At 42.5% G+C, this 24,288-nt stretch overlaps 1 long non-coding RNA gene across 1 annotated transcript in view; it reads left to right on the forward strand.

The window, feature by feature from the left end:
• The window catches only part of LOC103170634, a 158,441-nt gene that overhangs the window by 114,740 nt on the left and 19,413 nt on the right, over positions 1-24,288 (forward strand). The window lies entirely within an intron of this gene.

Genomic DNA, 24,288 nt, shown 5'->3' on the forward strand with positions numbered 1-24,288 from the left:
AGCAGTGGCATGGGAGAAAGTCGAGGTTACTGAGCAGATGGGGGCAGTGGTAAACTGCTTCCAGATTTTTACCAAGAAAACTGAATGGATCCACTACCAGAATGATTGCAGATGGAGAGTGGAGTGTTCTGGGAGAGATGTGTCCGTGGTGTTGCTAGAGGTCGGAAACAACTCGATGATATAAGACAAGACAAGAATGTGCCATAGCCAAAAATGTGTCACCCTGTCTTGGAACCTCCCCTGTCGGTCACTTGGCAAATCATTTAAGTGCACTATGCCTCAATGTTCTCACCCATAAAAGGGGAATGAAATATCATTTCTCCCTCTTATTTAGACTGTGGCTTCATGTGAGACAGAGACTATGTCCGATCTGCTTATATTTTTCTACTCTGACACATAGTCCATATCAAGCATACTGATTATGATTCCAATCCTGGATGCTGCCTGGGTTGAAAAGCTTCTCCAGTGGTACCTCGGGGATCTCCTCTTTCATAGGTGGTCATGGTTGGCCATCAGTTTGGATGGCGTACTGAATCCTGAAAAATGTTTTGCCAGTTGATATCATCCAGTCCGTAACTAGCCAAGAAACTGCAGCAAACCTTGCTCCCCAGGGATACGGACTCAGTGTAGAAATAAGATTAATCACGTAGTCGGTTCCACAAAGAAAATGCCATGATCGGTACCTTTCTGAGTACAATTCTAAGTGAATATTTTGACATATGCTCTTTCTCATATGCCTTTCTAAAATTTAATGTGTGGGTTTTTTACTGTCTTTCTCCCTGTTAGGTCTTATTGGTGAATCGAGTGAATTGAATGGCCTTTTCTCTTGAATGGAAAGATAAATTGTTTCCTTATTATTTTAATGTTGTTATTTTCTTGTCAAATAGGATTTTCCCAATGAATTATGATGATTTATGTGTGGCATTTTTCTAGTAAAAACTGCTGTTCACTAAAGAGTGAGCTGAGCTCAAAAATTCATTTAATTCGGAACTGCAGGTGGCAGTTGAGTAAGATTGATGTAGGCCAGTGTCCAATAGATATGAACTGAGACCACAGAACACATAATCTTAGGAATGCAGTTGGCACGTGAAGTAGAAACACAGAGAAGTGAAGTCTCAATGTCTTTTTATTGAGGATACTTAGAAAATATTTAATACAATTTCAGCCATATTCTATGTGGGAAGCAACTCTGTTCTGTTTTGCCCATGTGTGATAGAAATGATCTTTCTTAGGTAAATCAACTGATAGCATTTTCTCAGCAAATACAGTTAGGTTTAAAAAGTTATTATTCTAATATATTCATAAACTATGGAGCTGACTAGACAGTGAAGTGTTGATATAACACTTATCCCTTAGAAAGTCGTCATTCAACTTATTAGTAATCTTTAAGTACTCCATAAAACATATGCATAATACAAGCCAGATTGCTCATGTATATCTACAGGGAGAGAAATATCCGTCATTTAGTGGTATCTATTGAGTGCTCACCATGTGCAGAGTCCTGTACTAGGTGCTTGGGAGAATACAATACAATGGAGTTGGTAAACTCATTCCCTGCTACAGTGAGCTCACCTTTCACAGATATGCCACCTATGAGCAAGGAGAGCAACAGGGAAATGGATAAGGATGTATTTGAAGATATAATAATGGCCTTCATAAGAAGCTTGCAGCATGCTGTGCTGGGATAGATATAAATAATAATAATGTTGGTTATTTGTTAAGTGCTTACTATGTGCAGGGCACTGTTCTAAGCGCTGGGGTAGATACGGGGTCATCAGGTTGTCCCACATGAGGCTCACAGTTAATCCCCATTTTACAGATGAGATAACTGAGGCACAGAGAAGTGAAGTGACTTACCCACAGTCACATAGCTGACAAGTGGCAGAGCCAGGATTAGAATCCATGACCTCTAACTCCCAAGCCCAGGCTCTTTCCACTGAGCCATGCTGCTTCTCAAAAAAAAGGCACTTGTTAAGCGCTTACTCTGTGCCAAGCACTGTTCTAAGCACTGGGGGAGATACAGGGTAATCAGGTTGTCCTATGTGAGGCTCACAGTCTTAATCCCCATTTTACAGATGAGGTAACTGAGGCACAGAGAAATTAAGTGACTTGCCTACAGTCACACAGCTGATAAGTGGCAGAGCCAGGATTCAAACTCATGACCTCTGACTCCCAAGCCCGTACTCTTTCCACTGAGCCATGCTGCTTCTCATGCAGTAATAAAGCAATCAGACAACTGGGAATCTCTGCCTTCCTTCACATCATGCCATGGGACCTCTGCTTCCAAAAGGCTCTATACATGCGGGACTTCAGGGAGTTTAAGCTGAAGCAGTGTGAGGCATTTACAAATTCTGAATGTGGGAATGAGTTTGGTTGTGTCTGTACTCCTGATGATGCTGGGAAGCTGCACCCTGAGTCCTCTGTCCTAGGCTTCTCTGGACAGAAGGTTGAGAAACAGTTAAAGCGACCTCACTGCCAGACCCCTTACACTGGACAGAGGGGGCCTCCTACTAGGGTATAAAACCCCTCTTCCCCCACCCTCTCACACACTGGGACCACCATCATCCCCTCCTTCTCCAGCAAGGAGGGTGAGGAGCTGTAGGAGTATGTGGCTTTATATTTCAAAACACCGTCAAGGCTGAGGCTGCCACCATAACTATGACCGCAGCTGTGGTTGAGACTGTTGGATTCGGAGCTGCAAGGAGCCCAAACTCTGTTCCCCTAGCCACAGTACCCTATCCCTCATATTGGTCATAGTGTTGTCTTTGTCTAGTATACTGTTTTGGCTTTTTTATCACTTGTCCTTCTTATGTGTCTGTCCCGTCCTGCAATGTGAATTCCTTGAGGGCTACGGACCATGACTGATTTTCACTAGAGTGTTTTTAATGAGTGCTTAGTAGCGTGTCCTGCACAAAATAAGCTGTTACAAAATACTGTTATTACTAAAGCTACAAATCAAACACAGTCTCTATCCCACAAAGGGTTCACAATCCATAGTTGAAAGGACTGAGATACAGAGAGGTTAAGCCACCTCTCCAGTCACAGAGCAGGCTAGTGGCAGAACTGGAATTAGATTCTGGGTTTCCTGATTTGTGTACTTTCATTTTATCCAAAAAACCACAACATCCTGCAGTTTTGATTCCATTTCCAGCTTCCACCTAGAGTAGCCTTAATAAATGATCAAGGTGGTGGAAGCAGTTATTATTATTATTATCAAGTGCTGTGAAGTCATTTCCTATTCATAGGGATTCTATGTATGTCTTCTCCAGAATATCCTGTCTTCTGCCAAAATCTGTAACCTTTCTAAATGTTCTTCCATTATTGTTGTTATGGTCTCTATCCATCTAGCTGCTGATCTGCCTCTTCCATGTTTTCCCAAGACTTTTCCTAGGATTAGTGTCTTCTCCAGAGGATTAGTGCTCCTGAATATGTGTCCAAAATATGTTAATCTAAATTGAGTCATATGGCCTTCCAAAGACCACTTTGGTTTAATTTGCTCCAAATGCCATTTGTTTGTTTTTTGGACAATCCATGGGATTCGTCAAAGCCTTCTCCAACACCACATTCTTTCAAAAGAATCAGTGCTCTTTCTATCCTGTTTTGTCCAGCTTTCAGATCCATACCTTGTCACTGGAAACACCATAGAATTGACAGTTACTGGAAACACCATATAATTGACAATTTGTATTTTTGTGGCAATCGTTACATCAGGACACTTCATGACTTTTCCCAGGCTCTTCATAGCAAATCTTCCTAACATTAATCTTTGGCATCTTTCTTGACTATTACTTCCTTTATTATTTGTCAGCTATTTCAATCTTCTCTCCATCCACTACAAATGTTTTAAAACTTCCAGTTGTCATGATCTTTGTTTTCTTGACATTCAAATGTTGGTCCACTTTTTTGCTCTGTTCCTTAACTTTTAATAATAAGCCCTTCAAATCTTCTTCACTTCCTGCCAGTAGGGTAGTGTCATCAGCATAACCAGTATTGTTTCATTCATTCAATAGTATTTATTGGGCCCTTACTATGTGCAGAGCACTGTACTAAGCACTTGGTATTCCTTCCTCCAATCTTTACTCCCTGTTCACCTTCATCCAGTCCAACTTCTCTCATTATGTATTTGCTATAAAAGATGAAGAGATAAGGTGATAAATACATCATTGGCTTACCCCCTTACTAATGAGAAATCAATCTGTTTCTCCATATTCTGTTTTTATTGTAGCCTCCTGTTCAGCATAAAGGTTCTGTATTAATGAAACTAAATGGTCTGGCATGCAGTGGCTGGAGTTTATTTTCCTATCTTATAGTGCCACTGCCATTCTTCTTCTTGCTCCTCTTCCCAGACATTGCCCCTCTATTGGATCCAAGAAAAAAGCAAATCAGAAGTAGCAGCAGTAGAAGCAGGAAATAATAAAATTCCAGCCTTTGTTTCAGTCATTATTCTCATGATCACTGAGCTTGAGGTCCTTATCTAAGCTCAAAGCAGGAGGAGAATCCTAAGCCCCAGTGCTCCAACACTTGAGCTTTCCATAGTGATAGAGGCCAAGGGGTTGAGGACCCGACCACAATTCCTTGCATATAGATGGAAAAAAATATATATCCTCATATATCTAGATTGTAAACTCCAGGTGGGCAGGAACAGGTCCTCTGATTCTGTTGTTTCTTCCCAAGGGCTTAGTAAAGCCTGTGCATTCACATGATGCTCAAGAAATACTATTACTGTTATTACTACTACTATTAGTCCTCTCTCATGATCGTACCTGGAGAGTTTCCAGTACTCTTCTAATCTCTACTATGGGAGGGAGAGTCAAGCAGAGGCCTACTCATGCCATTCATAGTTTGAGCAGTGGCTAGCACATGGAAGGTCATCTGCTACAAGTCAAAACTCACCTGTGCTGAGCAACAGTGATGTGGCTCATTGGAAAGAGCATGGGCTTTGGAGTCAGAGGTCATGGGTTCGAATCCCCGCTCAGCCACTTGTCAGCTGTGTGACTTTGGGCAAGTCACTTAACTTCTCGGGGCCTCAGTTACCTCATCTGTAAAATGGGGATTAAGACTGTGAGCCCCACGTGGGACAACCTGATTCCCCCTGTGTCTACCCCAGCACTTAGAACAGTGCTCGGCACATAGTAAGCGCTTAACAAATACCAACATTATGAGAGAGAGACAAGGGCAGAGACTCAAATTTACTCCGTAGAAGAAGGCAGTGGTAAACTTCAGGATTTATACCAAGCAAACTCTATGGATACACTACCGTAATGATTGCAGACGGAGGTGAGGCCTTCTGGGAGAGATGTATCCATGGAATCGCTGTGGGTCAGAGATGACACCACAGCATGACAATACAAGACTACTTTTACTACAACTACTCCTAGGATTGCTCTCACTACTGTTGCCTATACCAATACAACCAACCCTTCCTTATTTTTAGATATTCATGTAGTAGTATTTATTGAGTGCTTACTATGTGCAGAGGACTGTACTAAGTGCTTGGAATATACAATTCAATGAACTCCAGAGAACAATAACACAGCACCCACATAGAAGGTATTTTCAGACACCCATTATCTTCTCACCCATTCATATACACACCAAAAAAAAAAATACATTGCTCTTACCATCAGTACACAACTTGGACAATCTATATTGCCTAAAACCACTTAAAATCAATTATTGCCTTTCAAATCAATTAGTCAATGATATTTATTGAACACTTTCTGTATGCAGAATAAACAACTTAGTAGAAGGAGATGGGGCATCTAAAGAATCAAATGATGAATGAATTAAAATCTTTTATTGAATGTCCCTTTGGGCAAGGATGGTGTCGACTTACACAAACAGCGCTCAATAAAAATGACTGAATGAATGAATGAACTTACACTACTGTACTCTCCCCAGGCCTGTATTCAGTGCTCTGCACTCAGTAAGTGCTCAGTAAATGCCATCGCTGGATAATGTCTTATATAGAACCCTGTAGAAAGCATTTGGGAAAACACAATAGAACTAAAGACTTGCTCCTTCTCCTCAATAAGTTTACAATCTTATGGAAGAATTAACAAACTGAAAAATCTAAAAATGTTCTTTCTAATCCCAGAATGAGGAGGAGAAAAGGGAGGGGAAACTTCATCATGACTACTGAATCAGTAATGTAAGTCCTAAGGTTTGGTAAAAAAATGAATTGTCTTTGTCTGCATTCTATTAAATGATTAAAATACAGCAGTAGAGTCAACACTCTGATTGTTCTTGCATTTGAAGGAATTTTCCTTAAGCAAAATGCGGCACTTCTTCCATGACAAAATGTGAATCAACTCACAGTTTTCATTTGCATGCCAACATGTCTTTGACTGCTTTTAGCCACTGCAAAAACTTGTCACATTGATTTACCTCAGACACATCTATAATTGAATAGTGATAGACAGACTTTGCTAACAGGAGGCTGTCTCCAAAGGCTAGAGCATTTTCCACTTTGAGAGACTAGATAAACCCAGTAGCAGGTCGGACCATGTGCTTTATCATAGTCTTAGACCTTATCTCCATAAAATGTTTGTCCCTCTGACAATCTATTAATCTTTCAATTAGTAATATCTATTGAGTACCTACTCTGGGCAGACCACTGTGCTAAATGCTTAGGAGAGAACAGAGTTAGTAGACAAGGCCCTATCCTCGAGGAGCTTCCCATCATTTAGTACTGATTTCCACACTAAAGAGGTACTAGGCACAAATTGACAGTTACCCTACAGGCAAAAACTTTCTTAGCCAGAGGCTGCGGACCAGGTAAATTATACTTTCAGAAGCAGCCAGTCAGTCAATTGTATTTACTGTGTGCAGAGCACTGAACTAAGCTCTTGAAAGAGTAGAATATAAAAATATAACAGACACATTCCTTACCCAAAACAAGCTTACATTATAGAAGGGAAGACAGACCTTAATATAAACCAATTACTAATATATACATAAGTGTTGTGGGTCTGGGAAGGGGGATGAAGAAAGGGAGCAAGTCCAGGTGACACAGAAGGAAGAGGGAGAAGGGAAAAGGAGGGCTTAGTCTTGGAAGGCCTCTTGGAGGAAATGTGCTTTCAATAAGACTTTGAAGTGGGGAAGAGTCCTCATATCTGTCAGATAGGAGGGAGGAGGTAACAGGCCAGAGGCAGGACATGGGCGAGAGATAGGCAGTGCGATAGATGGGATCAGGGTAGAGTGAGAAGGTTAGTTTTAGAGGAAGATAACAGTGGTGGCAGAAAAACACCTCTCAATCCCTACCATCTTTGACCAAAGACCTGGAAATAGTTGGCAAAACAACAACTCAACAAATACCTTGTGGTTTTTTATTGAAGTCTATAACCTCCAGTTCAACAGGGTGACTAGAAAGAGAATAGGAAATATATATGGCCTGCAGGGTTCTTTCTAACCTTGCTGTAGCTACTACTTTGTTCCCTGATGGATGCCTTCTTGCTCAGCCTTGAGTCTGGTTGGTAGTCAAAGGAACCATGGGGGGAGGGATTTTCCTTTCTCTTGATCCAGCACTTAGAACAGTGCTTTGCATGTAGTAAGTGCTTAACAAATGCCATTATTATTATTTGGGAGCAGGGAGCTTGCTGAATCCCTGAGGGGAAGAGGAGGGGAAAGAGCGAGCAGCATGGTTTAGTGGATAGAGCATGGGCTTGGGATTCAGGTTCTGGGTTCTATTCCTAGATCCACCACTAGCCAGCTATGTGCCCTTGGGAAATGCATTTAACTTTTCTGTGCTTCAGTTACCTCTTCTGTAAAATGGGTATTATGACAATAAATACAATTGAATGGATGAATGACTGTGAGCTCCATGACAGGGACTGTGTCCAACTAGAGAAGCAGCGTGGCTCATTGGAAAGAGCACGGGCTTTGGAGTCAGGGCTCATGAGTTCGAATCCCAGCTCTGCCACTTGTCAGCTGTGTGACTGTGGGCAAGTCACTTAACTTCTCTGTGCCTCAGTTCCCTCATCTGTAAAATGGGGATTAAGACTGTGAGCCCCACGTGGGACAACCTGATTCCCCTGTGTCTACCCCAGCGCTTAGAACAGTGCTCGGCACATAGTAAGCGCTTAACAAATACCAACATTATTATTATTATTATTAACTTCATTACCTTGTATCTATCCCAGAGCTTAGAGGATTGCCTGACACATATTGAGCACTTAACAAATTCCACAATTATTATTATTTTATGAAATACATAACCCATAAGGGAGAGAGTCATGTTCCATGAACCTCACCTACTGCAGAAACAGAATTTTATTTACTATGGGATGGGAACAGATACTAAAAGCTTTGCAACAAGCTGTTCAAATGTTTTAACTTCTATGGAGTTTCTCTGGTAGATCTGTAACTCTTTTTCTACTTTCCCAATAGAAATCAAACTGTGGAAGGCCTCCAAATGTTCCTTTAATAATAATTATGGTATTTGTTAAGCACTTACTATGTGCCAAGCACTATGCTAAGTGCAGATATTTTAGTATACTGATGGAGACAGGTATATAAGAATTACCTAAGGATCCTCCTTCTCCTTCTTCCTGTTCAGGATAAGAGGGCTATCATGTCCTGCATTAAAATAGTTGCCAAACACAAGAAGGGTGCAAGACAAGCTTTTTTAAATGAGTGACTTTGGATTCTACTGAGAAAGTCATTGCTGGGTGTCTCCTGCTCTTCCACTTGTCCACAGGGGATGTATTTGTCTGAAACCTCATCTCTCATCTTTTCAGTTCACTGTTCTCCAGACCTCCCCATTAACAGCTTCAAGCTTTTTTTTTTCCTTTCTGCCCAGGCAGCCAGTTAGTCAGTCAGTGAATCACATTTTTGAGCACTTACTGTGTGCAGAGCATTGTACTAAGCACTTAGTAGAGTACAATATAAGAATAAACAGACACATTCCCTGCCCACAATGAGTTTACAGTCAAAATGTGTTGTCCTTGCTACTCTTTCATCAATAAGTGGTATTTCTTGAGCACCTAATGAGTGTCAGTCACTGCACTAAGGATTTGGGAAACCACCTTAGAAGTAAGACATATGTTTCCTGCCTTCATGGAATATAACAATCTAAAGGGATAGGCAAACAAAAAAGTATTTTCATAATGAGAAGGGGAGGAAAAACAGAGTGTAAAGGAAACAGTAGAAATATGTCAGGTTGAAATAGATGAATAAATAATTGAATGTAGAGGAAAAAATAAATTGAGGGTAAGAATAGACTATGTAAGTGCTCATGGTGAGTACTGGGATTACATGAGTAGGGAGTTATGAATTAATTGGGGGTAGCTTCATGGATGAAAACTGTGAGCCTTTTGGACTGTAAGCTCCTTGTGGACAGGTATCATATCTGCTAACTCTGCTATACTGTACTCTCTCAACTGTCTAGGAGAGTGGCAGGCGCACATTAAACCCTCAATAATTATAATTACCATGGATTGAAGTGGGACTTTAGGAGGGCTTTAGTAATAATAATAATTTAAAAATTGGTATTTGTTAAGTTTATTCTGTGCCAGGCACTGCACTAAGTGCTGTGGTTGATACAAGGTAATTGAGTTTGACTTAGTCCCTGTTGCACATGGTGCTCAGAGTCTAAATTCCTATTTCACAGACAAGGTAACTGAGGCCCAGAGAAATGAAGTGATTTATCTGCCGGTCACACAGCAGAGAAGTGGTGACACTGGGATTAGAACCCAGGTCCTTATAATAAGAATAATGGTATGTGTTCAACACTTTTTATGTGCCAAGCACTGTTCTAAGCATTGAGATAGATACAAAGTTATCAGGTTGATCCATGTGGGGCTCACAGTCTTAATCCCCATTTTATAGATGAGGTAAATGAGGCACAGAGAAGTTAAATGACTTGCCTAAAGCTACACAGTTGACAAGTGGTGGAGCTGGGATTAGAACCCACAACCTCTGACTCCCCAGCCTAAGCCCTTTCCACTAAGCCATGCTGCTTCTCTAGGTGCTTCTGCCTTCCAGGCCTGTGTTCTATCCACAAGGCCATGCTACTTCTCTAGGCCAAACTGCTTTCCTTTAAACATGGGAAAAAGTGATGTCAGGGGTATTTGGGATGAAAAGAAGTTCCAGGGTTGGGAAACAACATAATAATAATAATAATGTTGGTATTTGTTAAGTACTTACTATGTGTGGAGCACTGTTGTAAGTGCTGGGGTAGATAGAGGGTAATCAGGTTGTCCCACGTGAGGCTCACAATCTTCATCCCCATTTTACAGATGAGGTAACTGAGGCACAGAGAAGTTAAGTGACTTCCCCACAGACATACAGCTGACGAGTGGCAGAGCTGGGATTTGAACCCTTGACCTCTGACTCCCAAGCCCGGGCTCTTTTCATTGAGCCACGCTACTTCTCAACATGAGTGATGGATGAGTGGCAGGAGAGTTAAGAAAATGTACAGTTAGATTGTCAGCTGGGAGTAGCAGGTAAAGACCTCATGTGTTAAATGGACAAAACTTGGGGAAACCTTGAAACTAACGGTAAGCAACTTTTGCTAGATGAAGATGGAGAAGGGTAGCTGGTAGAAGGTTTGGAAGATTGGAAAGGTATATTAGTAGAAGTGCTCATAGTAAAAGCATTAGTAATGATAGTAGCAGTGGTAATAGTATTAATCAATTAATCAATCAATATTTATTGAGCCCTTACTATGTGCAGAGAACCGTACTAAGCGCTTAGAATATACAATGTGGCAACAGATAGAGACAATCCCTGCCCAATTATGGGCTCAAAGTCTAAACGGGGGAGACAGACAGCAATGCAAAACAGAACAAAACAGAAACAAGACATCATCAAGATGAATAGAATCAAGGAGATATACATTACCATTATACATTAACAAAATAAATAAGGAAATAAATAATATATACAATGAGCACAGTGCTGAGGGGAGGGGAAGGGGGAAGAGGGGAGGGAGAGCAGAGGGGAAGGGGAACTCAGTTTGGGAAGGCCTCCTGGAGGAGGTGAGCTCTCACTTGGGAGAGGACTCTCCAATAGAGTTGGTAGACACTCAGTCCCTGCCTACAATGAGCTCACAGTCTAGAGGAGAATTTCATTCTCTCACATCTCATATCTGGATGACTTTCTGAGGGTCTGTGGGACCTCATGTCCTGGGGAGCAGCAGGCAAGCTCAGCTGATGGTTCCAGAAGCAGCAACCTGGGGTCAGATCTAGGGCTGGAGGCAGCAGTTCTCTATCAGGCCTGACGTTGGTTCATCTGGTGGTCCTCCAAAAGTCAGAATCCCACAGTTCCACAGCACAAGTCTGCAAAGGCAGCACCATCTGTTTGGTCTCTATCCTACTGGCCGTGGACTGGAAGAGGCCTCTCTGCTGTTGGCAGTAACTGCTGCTGGTTTTAGCCTGCTGGGCTGGTGGGAAAACCTGGGGTTATAATAGTAATAGCTTCATTGAACTTATTTTGATTCAGTGCACCATTCTAGATATTTGGGAAGTACAGAATAACAAAGTGCCATATTCCCTGACCACAAAGACTATACGAGCTAAAGTGGGGGAAAGATTTATGCAGCACCATGTAGTATTGACTCAGATGAGGAGGGAGGGAGGGCACTGAGGGAGCTGACACACTAGTCTAGCTGAAATATGACAAAAGCTTGATCCAGGTTGGTAGCTTAGATATCACGATCCCTATAGAGGTAGTACTAAACCTGGGAGCTAATCCTTACATCATTTGATAGCCCAGCAGAAGTCAGTGACAAGACAGGAACTGAATTCAGGTTCAGGATTATTTGCACTGTGATTCCACTAACTCATATCTGTCGATGGAACAGGTCTATGATACCTGTAATGGGACTAGTGCTCATGGCCATAAAGAACTCCAACAATTTGGTCTGAAGCTTCACACCATGTTTCTATCTTTCAGTTTCTCAGATGACGTACTAGACTCTTGGATTGTAATTTCCTTTAGTATTGAATGATGGAAGTCAATAGTTACAGCAGTAATGATATTTTAGCTCTTCTATGCCTGAACAGAAGTACACAGGACATAAAAGCAAACCTTTCCAGTTAGGTCAGACCCCAGGATATCCATTTATCCAATTATTCCTATTAGATCCTTATTATTGTGCCTCTTTACTCTGCTGTACTCTTTTCAGCAATTGCTCCTGTGCTCTGTATACAGTAAGCACTCAGTAAATACCAATGATTGATGGATTGATAATTCCCAACAAATTTAGGCACTTTCAAGGAATAGGAAAATATCCTCTTGAAGGAAATGTTATTTTAAGAGAGTTTTAGAGGTGGGGAGAATGGTGGTCTGTTGGATATGGATGAGGCGAGAGTTCCAGGCCAGAGGGAAGACATGGACATTCATTCAATCACATTTATTGAGAACTTACTGTGTGCATAACACTGTTTTAAGCACTTAAGCACTGTACTAAGTGCTTAAAGTCAAGGGGTCAGAAGCAAGATAAATGAGATCAAAGTACAGTAAATATACTGGGGTTAGGAGATCAGATCTTTTCCAGCTTTTTCCATTTCCTCCATTCCAATAGAAGTACTTAAGCAATTATAAATTTATTCATCTCCTGATAATAATAATGATGATAATAATGCTACTTAAGACAAAGTCAATTCACCTGTGCTGTGCAGCAGCACAATGGGAAAGAGTCAAAGACAGATGATCGAATGATCAAACATTGATCAAAGACAAAGGCAGAGATTCAAATTTTTAACTGCATGGAAGAAGGCCACCACCAATTCTGTACCTTTACCAAGAAAGCTCTATGGATACGCATACCGGAAAGACTTTATGATAGGTGGGATGTCCTGAAGAGGATGTGTCCATGGATTTACTACAGTTGGAAAAGACTCCACGGCATTTGGAGAAGGGACTTGTTAAGTGCTTACTATGTGTGAAACACTTTTCTAAATGCTGGAGTAGATAGAATATAATCATTTTGGACACAGTCCCTTGTCCCTTAAGGGGCTGACAGTCTAAGAAGAAGGGAGAAGGATTTAATCCCCATTTTACAGATGAGATAACTGAGGCATGGAGAAATTAAACATCTTGTCCAATGTCACATAGCTGACAAGTGGCAAAGCTGAGATTAGAAACCAGGTCCTTTGACTTCCAGGCCCGTGCTCTTTCTATGAGGCTATTCTGAGCTCCTCCTTAGCCTTCACATATATATTTATCTTAGTTATTACTGGCCTCTCAAGTTGTAAATATTTTTATGTTTGTCTCCCCCATTACGATGTAAGTTCCTTGTGGGCAGGGAACATATTATTTCATTATTCTGTTCTATCAGTTAATTATTTGTATTTGTTGATCACTTACCATGTGTAGATCACTGTACTAATAATGTAGCAGAGTTGGAAGCAGTTTGCTGTAGTGGATAGAGCACGGAATGGGAGTCAGAAGATCATGCATTCTAATCCCATGTCTGCCACTTGTCTCCTGTGTGAGCTTGGGCAAGTCACTTTATTCATTCATTCATTCCATAGTATTTATTGAGCGCTTACTATGTGCAGAACACTGTACTAAGCGCTTGGAATGAACAAGTCGGCAACAGATAGAGACAGTCCCTGACGTTTGACGGGCTTACAGTCTAATCGGGGGAGACAGTACTCTCCGGGCCTCAGGTACCTCATCTATAAAAAGGGATTGAAACTATAAGCCCTACACGGGACAGGGACTGTGTCCAACCCGATTTGATTGTATGTACCCCAGCACTTAGTACAGTCCCTGGCACATAGTAAGTGTTTAACAAATACTACAATTATTATTATTATTAGACACTTTCACCATTTAAAATGAGTTTACAGTCTAGTCAGTATAAATAAATAAATCACAGCTGTGTACATTAAGTGCAGCAGGGCTGAGGGAGTGGTGAGTAAAAGGCGCAATCCAAGTGCAAGGGTGACGCAGAGCGAGTGGGAGAAGAGGGAATGAGGGCCTAGTCGGGCAAGACCTGTGGTTAGGACAGTGCCAAGCACCAGATGGCTACTACTATTACTGCTGCTGTTATTGCTATTGCTGGATCACTTCGACTCCATCAATCAATGAAAACATTTATTGAGCAGCTACTATGGCTCCTACTCCATTCTGATCCTCCTTGACCTCTCTGCTGCCTTTGACACTGTCGACCATCCCCTCCTCCATACCTTATCTCACCTTGGCTTCACGGACTCTGTCCTCTCCTGGTTCTCCTCTCACCTATCTGGCCGGTCATTCTCGGTCTCCTTCGCTGGAGCCTCCTCCCCCTCCCATCCTTTAACTATGGAGTTCCTCAAGGGTCAGTTCTTGGCCCTCTTCTATTCTCCATTTACACTCACTCCCTCGGTGAACTAATTTGCTCTCACGGCTTTGACTACCATCTCTACGCAGATGACACGCAGATCTACATCTCCGCCCCTGTCCTCTCCCCCTCCCTTCAGGCTCGCATCTCCTCCCGCCTCCGGGACGTCTCCACCTGGATGTCGGCCCGCCACCTAAAACCCAACATGAGCAAGACTGAGCTCCTCATCTTCCCTCCCAAACCTGGTCCTCTCCCAGACTTCTCTATCACCGTCGATGGCACGACCATCCTTCCCATCTCTCAGGCCCGCAATCTCGGTGTCATCCTTGACTCGTCTCTCTCGTTCACCCCACGCATCCTATCCGTTACCGAGACCTGCCGGTTTCACCTCTACAATATCGCCAAGATCCGCCCTTTCCTCTCCACCCAAATGGCTACCTTACTGTTACAGGCTCTCGTTATATCCCGGCTAGACTACTGTGTCAGCCTTCTCTCTGACCTCCCTTCCTCCTCTCTCGCCCCGCTCCGGTCTATTCTTCACTCCGCTGCCCGGCTCATCTTCCTGCAGAAACGATCTGGGCATGTCACTCCCTTCTTAAACAACTCCAGTGCTTGCCTATCAACCTCCGCAATAAAAAAAAACTCCTCACTCTAGGCTTCAAGGCTCTCCATCACCTTGCCCCTTCCTACCTCTCCTCCCTTCTCTCTTTCTACCACCCACCCCGCACGCTCCGCTCCTCTGCCGCCCACCTCCTCACCGTCCCTCGGTCTCGCCTGTTCCGCCGTCGACCCCTGGGTCACGTCCTCCCGCGGTCCTGGAACGCCCTCCCTCCTCACCTCCGCCAAACTGATTCTCTTTCCCTCTTCAAAACCCTACTTAAAACTCACCTCCTCCAAGAGGCCTTCCCAGACTGAGCTCCTCTTCTCCCTCTACTCCCTCTGCCACCCCCCCTTTACCTCTCCGCAGCTAAACCTTCTTTTTCCTCTTTTCCCTCTGCTCCTCCCCCTCTCCCTCCCCATCCCCACAGCACTGTACTCATCTGCTCAACTGTATATATTTTCATTACCCTATTTATTTTGTTAATGAATTGTACATCGCCTTGATTCTATTTAGTTGCCATTGTTTTTACGAGATGTTCTTCCCCTTGACTCTATTTATTGCCATTGTTCTTGTCTGTCCATCTCCCCCAATTAGACTGTAAGCCCGTCAAATGGCAGGGACTGTCTCTATCTGTTGCCGACTTGTTAATGTTAATGTTAATGTTAATGTTGGTATTTGTTAAGCACTTACTATGTGCCGAGCACTGTTCTAAGCGCTGGGGTAGACATAGGGGAATTAGGTTGTCCCACGTGGGGCTCACAGTCTTAATCCCCATTTTACAGATGAGGGAACTGAGGCACAGAGAAGTTAAGTGACTTGCCCACAGTCACACAGCCGACAAGTGGCAGAGCTGGAATTCGAACTCATGAGCCCTGGCTCCAAAGCTCATGCTCTTTCCACTGAGCCACGCTGCTTCTCCTCTCTTCAGTGAGGTCTCTTCATTTTTTTATTTAATAATACTTGCTACACGCTTACTACGTGTCAAGCACTGTACAATGTGCTGGAGAGAGGTAAAAAATACTGAGTTTGGATAAGGTTCCTGTCCCACATTGACATACAGTCTAAGAAGAAGAGAGAACAGGCCCTGAGTACCCATTTAAGAGGTGAGGGAAATGAGGCAGGGAGAAGTGACTTGCCCAAGGTCTCACAGCAGACAAGTGGCAGAGCCAGGATTAGAACACAGGTCTTCTGACACCCAGACCCACGGTCTTTCCACAAGGCCTTGCTACTCTACATGCTACACTATGTGACCATTTCCAATGATAGATTATTTCAAATCAGTCAATCAATGGTATTGTTCCATGCTATGTATTCCATGTAGAGCACTGTATTAAGCAACTGGGATAATATACTCTATAACAGAGTTGGTAGACAGAAGTCCTGCCCAAGCAGGGAAGAATTAAGAAACCTTCCTTTTGACTTTGGATATCTGGTTGACTGTCTGATACCTACTAAATTGAAATAATTAGTTCATTGCATTGAAGATCAGTTATCTCATTAGTATTTGTGATGAGGTATGGGTTGTACCATATGAAACAATTAGCTTTTATTAAAGTATTATACATTACCTTCTCTGTATGGACATGTAATCTAATTATCCACAATCATTTTTCTCCTCAGATGACTGCTCATTCTATTTTTACTCAATGAGTGATTTTAAGAGTTTGGATGATCACATTCTTTAAATACATTTTTATCACTGTAATTATGCAATGGAATTTCAACTGAAAAATGATCAGATCCAGTAATAATATATCCTACCTTCCTGGAAGTGTATAGAAAGCCAGTACTCCATCGCTGTGTCCACAGGGTAGTATGTTTTGTGTTCTCCCAGTGGGCTGGGTTGTACACAGTAGCTTTCTAGGGCAAAGAGAAGGTCGGGGTGACTGGTTTCGAAGAATTTTTATGGCATAAAAGCAAGAAGGGACAGTAAGGAGCTCTGTTTCACTCTCACTGTGCCTTTCACTCCAAGATCCAACCCCTCCTTCAGAAGTGAAGGCGGCAATTTAGTGTTCTGAGATCAGCTGCCATGTGGAACATGGACCGTATGGAATTTAAGGAAGCTATCCCTTGTGGATTCAATCAGTAGTGTTATGCAGTGTCTACTGGGTGCAGAGCACTTGGTAGATTATACTACCTAGTAGTCTCCCTCAAGAAGCTTAGAGAGAAGGGCCTGAGTTCTAATCCCAGCTCTGCCACCTGTCTGCTGTGTGGCCTTGAGCAAGTCACTTCACTTCTCTGTGCTTCAGTTCCCTCATGTGGCAAATGGGAATTAAGACTGAGCTCCATGTAGGACAGGGACTGATTTGCTCATATAATAATGTTGGTATTTGTTTAGCGCTTACTATGTGCAGAGCATTGTTCTAAGCGCTGGGGTAGACACAGGGGAATCGGGTTGTCTCACATGGGGTTCACAGTCTTAATCACCATTTTACAGATGAGGTAACTGAGGCACAGAGAAGTTAAGTGACTTCCCCACAGTCACACAGCTGACAAGTGGCAGAGCTGGAATTCGAACTCATGACCTCTGACTCCAAAGCCCATGCTCTTTCCACTACATATCTACACAGGCCCTTAAGTACAATGCCTGGCACATGGTAAGTACTTAATAAATATCACACATGTGTCTGCTTATCATTGCACTGCACTCTCCTAAGCACTTGGTATAGTGCTCTGCACTGATTAACCACTCAATAAATATAATAGAATGAATGAAATATCATTATTATCATCATTATTATTATTAGAGAAGCCACATGGACTAGTGGAAGGAGTCCAGGCCTGGGAGTCAGAGGATCAGTGTTCTGGTCCTAGATCTGCCATTTGTCTTCTGTGTGACCTTGAGCAAGTCACAAAACTTCTCTGTGTTTCAGTAACCTCATCTGTTGAATGCAGATTCAATTATACTCTCTCCTATGTAGACTGTGAGCAGTATGTGGGACAGAGACTATGTCCAACGTGATTGTCATGTTTCTACCCCAGGGGTTTAAAACAGTGCTTGTCACATAGCAAGCACTTACCATAATTAGTAATTATTATTACAATTGCAACCTAGGAATGAAGACAGACACTAAAATAATTTGCAGATATGAGAAAATAATTGAGTATAAAAATGTGTTTATAAGTACAAGGGAGAAGTCAGATGAGAATCCAAACATGAGTCCATACCATATTTGAATTTAGAACCTAAGTCCATAAGCTATCCTAGCTGGGCCAGGTCAAGATCAATCAATAATATTCATCAAGCACTTATTCTATGCAGAGCACTGTACTATGCACTAAGGAGAGTAGAATTGAACAGGGTTGGTAGACACATTCTCTACCCCCAAAGGGACTTACAGTCTAGAGGGGAGACATTCATCAATATAAATTGCCAGTATGTACATAAGTGCTGTGAGGCTGAGGGGCGGGTGAATACTAGTGGCTTAAAAAATATATGTTCATGTTCAGAGGTGGCACAGAAGGGATAAGGGGTAGGGGAAATTAGGGCTTAGTTGGAGAAGGCCTCCTGGAGGAGAATTTCTTTTAGTAAGCCTTTGAAGATGGAGAGAGTGGTGGTCTGTCAGATTTGAAGGGGGAGGGAGTTCCAGGTCAGAAGGAATATGGGCAAGGGGTTGGTGGCATGATAGATGAGGCTGAGATGCAGGTTGATGGTAGAGGAACGAAGTATGTGGGCTGCATTGTAATAGAAAATAAGTGAAGTAAGGTAGAAAGGGGAGATTTAATTCAGGAAGATGTGATCAAGAACACTTTAGAGGACCAGGAAAATGTCTGCTCTCATGGATACATCCCTGAATTTCAAAGGAAGGCCTCGTTACTTCCCTGACATTCCCTATCATCTAAGAATAAGGTGACCTCAGAGAAATCTTTTCAATGATCCAGAGGAAGAATCCCAAGGATAAACTGAAGCTGTGATCAATCGAATTGGTAATTGTTGGTTAACTTCCACTTTTCCCAATTGGAACTCACAGTAACAAGACAGAAGCACTTCACCTCACCGAAAGGGGGAAAAAAATCCTTTATTTATTCACCTGCCTTCTCTGTGCAGTAGGCCACCTTAGATTATAACACCTCATCTGTAGATAATTATGGGTTTGTGACATTTAATGATGAGCTCATATGCTTGAACCAACCCACAGGCCAAAAATGATCTCATTATTCAATGGAAACATTCAATATATTCTTAAATCACCCGATGACAGTGTAGGAAAAAACACCGCTCCAGGCTGATTAATAGTTAAGAAGATAAAGTCGGTATCAGAATTCTCAGATGCAGCATGAATCTTTTATGTTTCCATATTCTTATTTTTAAAGATTGCCATTCCCCAAAGAGGAATGACAAATGGCATCTAGAAGGATTTTACATAGTATCTTTGTATTCTAATTTTTTTTAGCAAGGAATTCTTTCGAATGTGTTTCACCCACAATACTGTTTTACTGAGAAATTTCTATGAAACGATGGAATTATTGTTTTTATGTACAGTTGTACTGTTTCAGTGCTATTAAACAAAAATACTTTCAGAACATTTTTGTTTCTCTTTATCAGCATACTGCACATGCACTTACTTTATTTTTTGGACTATTTACCAACTTCAACGGAAAGAGTTCCCCATCTTTGTCAGCTTTGAACAATTCATCATTGTACAGTCAGATATGAATCCCATAATCGTCTGCCTTTTTAAAACGGGCCATACAAGAGAAAGGATAAAAGTCGGATAAGGATTCAACTCTAGGTTTTCCATTACCGACCCTTCAGATTTCCAAGAAAGCCTATTTAAACCTTTACGTTGCTTTTAAATTTGAAAGTTCATGTATTTCCAGATAGAAGTGTTACTGTGGCCCATTGAAACTAAGAGCAATCTTGACTCCATAGACAGGGAACTGTGCTTTGTGTGCATAACTAGGAGGACATTTGAAAGCAATGTGGAGGTGAAAGAAATAGCATGTACTTGGAAGGAAAAGCCATACAGGATGGCAGAGAGGCCACTTCCCCTTCAAGTGTTTTCACCAATCCTCCTGAATAGGAGCAATGTGGCCTAGTAGAAAAAGCACGGAATTGGGAGTCAGAGGACCGGGGTTCTAATCCTGACTCTGCCAGTGCTGGCTGTGTGACCTTGGAAAGTTATTTAATTTATCTCTGCCTCAGTTTCCTCAGCTGTACAATGCGGATTAAACAGCTGTTTTCTCCTCCTACTAAGTCTGGGAGCCGCTGTGGGACAGAGACTGCACCCAAGCAGGTTATATCTACCCCAGTGCTAAAAACAGTGCTCTACGCATAGTAACCGCTTAACAAATGCCATAAAAAAGCAAATGAATAAATCAATAAATCAAACAGTTTTATGCAGCATCTTTTGCCTATGGAAATCAAAAACTTCAACAGGAATTGAATTTGAACCATAAGAAGCAGCGTGGCCTAATGGATAGAGCCCAGGCCTGGGACTCAGAAGGACCTCAGTTCTACTCCTGGCTCTGGCACTTGTCTATGGCTCTGTGACTTCAGGTGAGTTGCTCCACTTCTCTTTGCCTCAGTTTTCTCACCTGTAAAATGGGAAGTGAGAATGTGAGCCCCGAATAGGGCAGGGACTGTGTCCCATCTGATTAGATTTTATCTACCCAAGTGCTTAGTATAGTGCCTAGCACATAGTAAGACCTTAACAAATATCATAAAATAAATACCAAAGGACAGTGGAGAAAAGTCCAACTAAGAGAAAGTTAATCAATCGATCAATCAATCGGTGGTATTTGTTGCACCCAAGAGAATACAACACAAAAGAGTTGGTTGATGTGATCCTTGCTCTCATGGAGTTTAGAGTCATGAGGGAGGAGCCTAACACTGGGACGAGTGCGAACCATAAATAAGGACTAATATTGATTCTTGCCAGCCACTTTAACAGCAGCAGTAGAAAGACTAACAGGTTCGGGATGGTGGGAAATGCACTCGATTGATATTCTTGGATGATTCACCCAAGAAATAAATAATAATAATAATGGTATTTGTTAAGCGCTTACTATGTGCAAAGCACTGTTCTAAGTGCTGGGGGCGGGGATACAAGGTGATCAGGTTGTCCCAGTGGGGCCCACAGTCTTAGTCCCCATTTCACAGATGAGGTAACTGAGGCACAGAGAAGTGAAGTGACTTGCCCAAAGTCACACAGCTGACAAGTGGTGGAGCCGGGATTAGAACCTATGACCTCTGACTCCCAAGCCCATGCTTTTTCCCCTGAGCCACGAGACACTGAGTTTACTTTTAGTATAACTCTGGAATTACATACACACATCTCAGCTCCTGTCCGCACCCCTTTCATCACCACAAATGTTGCATTCAGCGTGGCTCAGTGGAAAGAGCACGGGCTTGGGAGTCAGAGGTCATGGGTTTGAATCCCTGCTCTGCCACTTGTCAGCTGTGTGACTGTGGGCAAGTCAGTTAACTTCTCTGTGACTCAGTTCCCTCATCTGCACAATGGGGATGAAGACTGTGAGCCTCACGTGGGACAGCCTGTTTACCCTGTATCTATCTCAATGCTTAGAACAGTGTTCTGCACATAGCACTTAACAAATACCAACATTACTATTCATATGCAGGTGTTTTAAAACAGAAATATCTCGATCTCCGTAACACATTAAACTTTCATTATTTCCCTCGCCTCCTTAAATGTCAACCTGTTGAGTAGGATAGGCAGGTTTTGAAGGACTAAAGGGTCAGAAAGACCCAACTTAGGGTCACTGTGGCCTAGCTTTCCTTGCTGCTGTCTTCAGTCCTACTCAGAAATTTTCAGTCTTTGTCCCAGTTCTGAAATGAGGGAGTGTGGGAGTCTGATCCAAAGGATTGCAGAGGAGAAAATCATGGCTTCACCCTTCCAACTGGAGGCTCATGGAGCCAATTTCTCCCATCATCCCTAGAGAGGTGGAACCTATGCTCGTCCTAGTAAAGCGGTCAGTCAATCGGTGACGTTTATTGAGTAGGTACTGTGAGCAGAGCATTGTACTAAGCATGTGGAAGAGTATAATACACTAGAGCTGGTAGATATGTTCCTTACCCACAGCAAGCTTACAGTCTGGAAGGGGAGGCAGATATTAAAATAAATTACCTTTATGAACCTATGGGCTAGGGGGCTGAGAGTCGGCTGAAGAGCAAGAGCATCTGAGGTACAGACCCAAATGCATAGGCAATGCAGAAGGGAAAGCTAGTAAGGGAAATGGAAGCTTAGTTGGGGAAGGCCTTTTGGGGGATGTGTGGTTTTAATTAGGCTTTGAAAGTGGGGAGAGCGGTGGTCTGTCGTAGATGAAAAGGGAGGGAGTTCCAGGCCACGGGCAGGATGTGGACAAGGGTTTCTGATGAGACTGATGCGACTGAGGTCCAGAGAGCAGGCTGGAGTCAAGAGCAGCTAAGCGTGAGGGTTGAGTGGTAGTCGGAAATCAGCGAGGTAAAGTAGATAGGGTAGAGCTGATTGATACCTTCTGAAATCACAAGGAAGTTTCTAATCATTGAATTCAAGGTTCCTCACCAGCTGGTTTCTTGTTACCCACTGATTTTCTTCTTCCAGGACATCTCAGTTAGGCTTCGATCCTGTTCAGGTCACCTTCTAACTATGCCTGACTCTTGCCTTGCTCTTCTCTGAACTATTGCTCCGGACTCAATGAGCCTAATAAGACTGTGAGCCAGAGACTATGTCTGACCTGATTTTACTTGAATCCACCCCAGTGCTGAATACAGCACTTGAAATTTAGGGAGCACTTAACAAATACCAAAATAGTTATCATTACTGTCCCACATGCTAAAATCCACTCTTCCAATACTTCCCAGTTTAAAACTTTGAAGTCAAGCTGTCAGAGAAGCAGCATGACCTAGTGGATAAAGCATGGGCCTGGCAGTCAGAAGAACCCTGGTTCTAATCCCTGCTCTGCCACTGATCTGCTGTGTGACCTTGGGCAAGCCACTTAACTTCTCTGTGTCTCGGTTTCCTCATCAGCAAAATGGGGATTAAGACTGTGAGCCCCATGTTGGATAGGGACTATGGGCAGCCCGATTATCTTGTATCTACCCCAGTGCTTAGAACAGTGCCTGGTAATAATAACTGTAATAATAATTATGGAATTTGTTAAGCACTTACTATGTGCCAAGCACTGTTATAAGCACTGGGGTAAATACAAGGTAAATAGGTTGTCCCACGAGGGACTCACAGTCTTAATCCTCATTTTACAGATGTGGTAACTGAGGATCTGAGAAAGTTTAGTGGCTTGCCCAAGGTCACACAGCAGATAGATAGATGAACAGGGATTATAATTTACGACCTCTGACTCCCAAGTCATAGTACATGGTACATAATACATGTCACACAGTAAGTACTTAACAAATGTAACTATCATTTTTCTTATTTTACTCTATAAAGAGCATTACTTTTCATTTATCAATGCAAACGGATTAAATGTTAGAATAATAATGTTGGTATTTGTTAAGCACTTACTATGTGCAGAGCACTGTTCTAAGTGCTGGGGTAGATACAGGGTAATCAGGTTGTCCATGTGAGACTCACAGTTAATCCCCATTTTACAGATGAAGGAACTGAGGCACAGAGAAGTTAAGTGACTTGCCCACAGTCACACAGCTGACAAGTGGCAGAGTCGGGATTAGAACCCATGAATTCTGACTCCCAAGCCTGGACACTTTCCACCGAGCCACACTGCTTTTCTGAAGAGGAAGACAGTATTTTCTGAACATTTTCTGGGAGGTTAAATATATATGTAACAATAAAAAAAAAACAAGAACTGAGAGGCTTAAATGTGTTATGGCTAACAAATAGCTCTGTATGAGCCAATTTTTTGCCAAGTGGTGCTTCAATTTTTTTTTATGGTATGTGCTAAGTGCTTAATATGTGTCAATAATAATAATAATGGTGGTATTTGTTAAGTGCTTACTATGTACCAAGCACTGTTCTAAAGCGCTGGGGTAGATACAAGTTAATCAGGGTGTCCCTCGTGGGGCTCACAGTCATAATCCCCATTTTACAGATGAGGTCACTGAGGCACAGAGAAGTTAGGTGACTTGCCCAAAGTCACACAGCTGATAAGTGGTGGAGCCGGGATTAGAACTCATGACCTCTAACTCCCAAGCCCATGCTCTTTCCACTAAGCCACACTGCTTCTCTAATGCTTGTCAAGCATTGTTCTAAGTGCTGAGGTACATACAGTTTATCAGGCTAGATACAGTCCCTGTTCCATATCGTCCTCACAGTCTCAGCAGGAAGGAGGACAGGTATTGAGTCCCCATTTTTCAGTAGACAAAACTGAGGCATAGAGAAGTTGAGTGATTTGTAGAAGGTCACACAGCAGGATAGTGATTCAGCCAGTATTAGAACCCAGGGTCTCCGGCTCCCAGCTCCATGCCCTATTCCCTAGGCCACACCACTTCCCAATC

Source organism: Ornithorhynchus anatinus, chromosome 5, assembly GCF_004115215.2.
Source record: "Ornithorhynchus anatinus isolate Pmale09 chromosome 5, mOrnAna1.pri.v4, whole genome shotgun sequence".
NCBI classification, from domain to species: Eukaryota; Metazoa; Chordata; class Mammalia; order Monotremata; family Ornithorhynchidae; genus Ornithorhynchus; species Ornithorhynchus anatinus.